This window comes from Meleagris gallopavo, chromosome 4, assembly GCF_905368555.1.
Source record: "Meleagris gallopavo chromosome 4, MGAL_WU_HG_1.1, whole genome shotgun sequence".
In the NCBI taxonomy this organism is placed as follows: domain Eukaryota; kingdom Metazoa; phylum Chordata; class Aves; order Galliformes; family Phasianidae; genus Meleagris; species Meleagris gallopavo.
In genome coordinates, this window is record NC_139407.1 from 1047915 (window position 1) to 1054205 (window position 6291).

A 6291-nucleotide genomic window follows, 5' to 3' on the forward strand; every position below is an offset into this window, starting at 1 on the left:
ACTGAGACCGTAAGCTTCTGATGTAACTACAGGGGTTTTTGAGAGTCCACTTAAATATTCTGACAGCTTACTGGGATCAACGAGAATAAGATTTTATGGCCTGAAAGTGATCATTACATCTGTGTCGATTTTTTCTTGATTAATAACTGCTCAATATATCACAAATATGAAGTTACCAAAAAGATGTACACTAGAAGGTGAAGATGCTCTTTTTCTCCCACATACACGAGGAGCATGGAGAACAACACTTTGAGTAAATCCGGAAATTACATTGATTCAGCTAAAATAAACGTAGAAGGACTATTTAATTCTGTTGCCCAAATGTAGGTTAGTCGGCAAGATGATACAGCGACAAGCACCACAATGTTTCCTCTTGCTTCATACAACATCATCTATTACAATGTGCCATATTTTGAAAAGCTATGCCCGACTTGTCAAAATACACCATGCTTTTTCTGATTGTCTGAAAATAAAATTGGAAATACAATCAGTCGTATCTTAAGCCTGCAGGGCTAGATCTGCTGGAGAAGATCTGCAAGTCATCCAGATCAGACACGGCTGAGCTGGGTTTGACCTTTGTTGCCTCAGGTGGTGAGAATAGAGTTATTACACTGGGAAAACATTCTGCACCAGCAGAGCTCAGGAAAGCCTCTAAAGATTCATAGGTGAGTTGTAAACTGCAACGCATGCAGGAACTCTGAGGCCCAGAGCTACCCAAACAAGCTTTAAACAGCTCTGGAGTAACTGCAAAAGCAGCCAGCACAGCAGGGAAATGAACAACAGCACTTCAGCCTTTTGTTCTCCTCACCATAATTATTTTGAGTCTCCCATCTCCTATCCACAGGAGGGTATTTGACAACTCACCTTAATTAACTTAACTCCTATTGGCAGTTATCTACAAGTATCCCTGAACTATTCCACAGCTACTTCTGTATGAGTGAAGAACTGGGGTTCCTTACAGAAATGCCTTTTTGTACCTGTTGGTGACTCTTCTGCAAAGATAGACTCAGGTAGATTTCATAACAGATTCTTTTTTTTTTTTTTTTTTTTTTTTAAAGAGGTTAAACTAGTGCTCAGCCTGAAGAGCTAAAGCAGAGAAAAGTGAGAAACTTTTGTCTTTTACCCAAACTGTCAATACTAATGTATTTTTCCCCATCTTTTCTTTTGTACAAATATACTATTTAATATGCAATGGAAATGAAATATTCATTACTTTATGGTCAAACCTTATTTCAGTGTAAAAATATACTTTTCTTTTTCTTAAAACAAACTGTCATTTTTCACAGATTTACACAGCAGCTTCGTCCCCACTACACAGATAAAAGCAATTGTATTCCAGTAGATTGCAAAATACTTCATTTTTAATCACATCTGGGACCAACTGGAAGAAGAGCTGTCACACTGAAACTTTAGCTTAAAATTTGGCTTGACCTTTTCTTCATTATTCATTCCCATAGAAAGTTCAATGATACGAAAAGAAAATATTTCCTTTTTTTTACTGGAATATTTCCTTTTTTTTCCTTTTTTTATTCAATGGCTTCCCATCTTGTTTCCAAAAGAGAAAAGCTAAGTTTGTAACGCATTGTTAATTCATAGAACATAGTAACATCCATAAAATGTGCTGTAGGTAGGAAATCCACGTTGTCATTTGTATAAATTCATCCTCTCGCTTTCACATCTTGATCCTGAATTGCATGTAGCTTAAGAACCAGTCAGGATAAGAAAGTATGGCAGCTTCACTTGGCTGTTTATTGCCATCAGGAATATTACCTTCAAAGTTGAATTTGATAAATTGTATGTGTCTGCAAAACTGGAGCAAAAGAGAAGTGGTTAAAACAAATAAATAGAGGTGATAAAAAGTTAATGTAGATAGTAGTATATAGAGGAAGATATACTCTTGACTGGTTAATTTAGGCCTGAACATCTGACTTAGAAGCAGCAGGTGGAGGTAGATATCAAGGGAAAAAGAAAGCTATTTTAAGCTTAATTTTTTTGGCTTGTCCTTTGTGTGTATGTGTGATAGTACTTGATGTGATTTTAAGGAAATGCAAATGGGGCACAGAGAAATGAAGAAGTGAGACACAGCTGTTTGTTGGGCTTGGTCATGGTAACAAACAGTGAACTTTTCAAACAGACAGAGCTCGGATGTGTTAGTGATGGCAGATTACACTTCCTGTTAAGGGGAGTCAGAAAATGTGAATCTTTTCATGTCAAGTGGAGTCATTTTGTGTGCAAATGACTCAGGCTACTGGTATCTGCTGTAAATTCTTCATTTAAAGTCTTGCAGATGTGCTCTGGTTAAATAAACATCTTTGATAGAAAGCTCACAGACTTGTAGTTTCACTAAACATCTCTCACATGAAGCATCTCCACGCATTAATGCTGACAGAAAAACCTAACAGCTGTTAAGTGCTGAGGAGCAACTCAGGCCTTTTCTGTTACGGCAGATTTCACTGCAACAGGAAGAAGACCTGTCATATTATCACCTGCACATTTGAGAAGTGTCAGGACTTCAGCTGTTTCTACCCTCAGGCTCACTAGACCTTGGATTAAAGACTTGGACAATGTCCTGCGGCCTTGCAGCCCCAAGGAATGACAAGTCTGATATCATTAAAATTAATCAGAGATAAGAGATGCAGTAAAAGGCCAAATTAAATTGCTTTGTGGTCAGAAGGATTGACTGACTAATTCCCACTGACAATGATAATGTCTGCTCATGCTTTTTATGTCTATCATTCTCTCTTGTTGCCTTTTAGCTTTCAGTGCTAATATGGTTCAGTAGGACAGGAAGATTTAAAGGAAAATAATGCTGCCAGGTCTGACTCTGCAACCATTCCTTGCTTACAGTGCAAGTACCTTGAGAAATTAAGGCTGTATAATCACTTCAGTTGAGTAAGTGTAGCAAAACTAAGGCCCATCAAGAGCCCATATGGCACCTCTTACTCTTTAAATTTGTAATTGATGCAGGGGAACAACTTTTCATCTTTGGAATATCATGATCTGTCTGTCACTATACTTATATAAGCCTCACTGGTTTTCAAGTGAGTTATATGGCCTGTCCCTGGAGACTTTCAAGGTGAGATTGGATAAGGCCCTGGGCAACATGATGTGGTGCCCCTGTTCACTGCAGGGGAATTGGACTAGATGGCCCTCAGAGGTCCTTCCACCTCGAAAAATTCTTTGATTCTATGATTAGATCTCTCTGCTACACTGCTGAGAGAAGGAATTATTCTCATTTTAAAGATGTAAGATAAGACTCAGGACCTATGTCAGCAACCCAAAGGCATGCAAAAATTCTAAGGTATTGTAATTTTGGAAGGTTTCTAAGACTTCTATTTTTCACTCACTTATGCCCTTGATCAGTGAAGAAAATTCAGAAAATTCAGAAAATACAAGATATCAGGTGATTTCTTGTACCTATCAGAGGCAGAGATGCACAAGAAGCAGGAGGATCTAAAGATCTAAAGATGTTTCAGTGCTTGATATAAGGCTTCAGCGCTTGCAAACAGCCTTCTTTTGTGTGGGTGTTTTTTTTTCTTTTCAATTTATTTGTTTGTTTCATATGTTCATTTAGTTTTATTAGTAGTAGTAATGGAGATGTTGAATGGCATTTTTTCTGCACATGCTGCAGACATCTGCACCTTTAAAAGAGAGCTGTTTGAAGGAAGGGCACTCACACAGCCTTTCCCCTTTGCAGGACAGCCAACGCACACACACACTGGTCACATCTGGGACTGCAGGCTGAGCCCTACAGCGTTAATGCCAGAGACCTGCAAAATATAAGCTCCCAATTTTGTGTAGTTCCTATGGAGACCATGCTACTTTATATTTTTTCTCGCAGATCAAGGATTATATTGACTTCCCCTATATTAATATTGTTGTGTACTTTTATTTCTTCGTCATTTCTACGAGGGTTATGGAAAGAACATTTCATTCGGACATGTTGAAGGAAAGCGTTGATTATCCCTAGCAGTTGGAGTCAAATAGTCCAAGTTAGTAATCTGGAACATTAAATTAAACTCTGTATTTGCAAAAGAAGCTTAACAGTTCATCTTCTCTTGTTCTCCACATTTCCTTCCTTCCGTCTGGTGAGTTTATAGCCCCTGTAACTGACTTGAAATTGTGCAGCTGCTAAGATTATTTAGCTTCAGTTTAACATCAGATATCCTCAGTACAAATCTGCACTTCAAGTGAGCTTTCTTTCTATTCCCTATTTCTTTCTCAATTTGGTCTGTCCTCCATTTGGGGGATTATCGAAAGAGTGGTTGAGTCTCCCTGCCAGGCTTCTTCCAGCTGTTCTGCCAGAGCAGAAAGCAGAAATCAGGAAGACTGTGGCAGGGGCATGTGGCAGGGAGCTTTGAGGGCCAGGCCTCACCACAGCCTGGAGAGCACAAGGGAATAGGGCAGAGACAGGCTCCCTCCTTGGTGCAGGGGGGAGCTGGGCCACTGGTGGCAGGCAGGGCACAGCAAAGGGCTGTGGAAGAGATAAAGGAGCTCTTCGTGCTGGAGTATTTCAGACTGTGAACTCCTCAGGAAAACGGGTACAATTTCATGCATGCCCAGATGCAGTTTGGCTGGTGCAAATTGTGTTTTCAGACACATAGGCTGGCCCAAACTGTTTAGCGAAGTGGGGAGGAGAGCTGTTCAGCTCTAGTGCTCCAGGCTCTTGCTGACAGCTGTGCTATTTCCCTTTCTGAAGTAAATTCGTTCAGTAGTAACACTGCTCATTCTTCCCAGTGGTGCCTTATGCCATGAAGATCTGCTCAAAATGTCTGAGGTACATGAAAACCTCTCTGGGTGCAAATCCAACACTCTGAAGCATTACAAACAAAGATTAATACTCTCAAATGGTATTCTGAAACCGAAGGCTGTAGCTGGAAGACCATTTGCAACCTAAGTTTAATCACCATTTTTTATTTTTTCTTAGTTTCAATACTTTCACTTTTAAAGTGACAGTGGCTGATGCTGAAGCTACTTTTCCCCGAGGTTAAAACTTGCTATTTAAAACAAGTTGCTTTAAGACTACTTGCAACCTGGAACTAAGCCCATCTTACACATTCATATGTAGCCCATACTTGCACATTCATATCGTATTATCTAACTGCCTGATTGCCCACCAATCTGCTTAATTGCTGGGCTCTCTGTGTTGAAAGCACACCCTGAGATATTTCAAGAGAAAAACCAGCGTGATTCTTTTCATCTCTTACCCATGAATTATCCATAGGATAGCAACTGCACTTCACACCAATGGTATTTTCTGAAGCTTTATAGCTCTGTGACACTGACAAGCTTTAGATGCAATATTAACAAGGAGCATCAACGAAACAGAAATTATTCACCCAGCTGCTGAGAATCTATTCCTGTTAGTAAAGCTGTTAACTGTGAGAGCCATTTAATGACAAAATACAGCTGGGAACTGCATTTTGGATTGTATCAAAACATTGTTTTTCCTGTAGAAGAAGAATAATGGAAAGCAGATCAAGAGGAGGTGGTAATCGCATGTTAATCTTTTATATGCAGTGTTTCATTAAAAAGTTTTTTTTTGCTAATGATGTAAGAGACCTATTTGCACTGCGGTCAAGTGCTAAAGGGATTGAGCACTGTTTTTCTTAGACAAGATTGTTGCCTCTTTCTCTTTGGGTTCTGTACTGCTGCTTTTTTCAAACATAGTTATTTACCTCATAATTCAAACAAAACATGCTAGCTGTATCTCCAAATCATTTGGGGAAATGCTGTGCCACTCAGGCAATGCCAGGAAGAAGCACAGTTCAGTTCACACTATCTTTTGAGCAGTGGCAGCAGTGACAGATGCAGATGGCTTACTGCACCCCAGTAGCTATTACAGAATTAAATGGGATTTTCTCTCATGCTATGTACTACTTTTTGTGTCTCATTTTCACTCCAAAATCACCAAGGGATCTTCAGAAAAAAGTGGGGATCTACCAAAAATATTTTTTTCTCCTTACTTCTTTTCCTATTTTGTGCAGCCAGACACTGGAAGAAGGTCCTTTTTCATCTATCACCACCTATCTCATTCAAAAAAGAGGAAAAATCTCTACTAATATTATGTCCATTATACATGCAAACTGTATTTAATGCAGTAAGATCTAGTGGCTTTCATATATGCTAATGCATGCATTTGTGATATTTAAAGTGTTGAGTGGTGGCCTAATTCTACAGTATTGGTTTTAGCAGCAGGACTATAATGATCTATAAAGGGGCAGAGCTTGGGCAGTGCTGAGGATTTTTCTGACTCTTTTCCTCTGTATTAGTTTACATGGGGATACACTC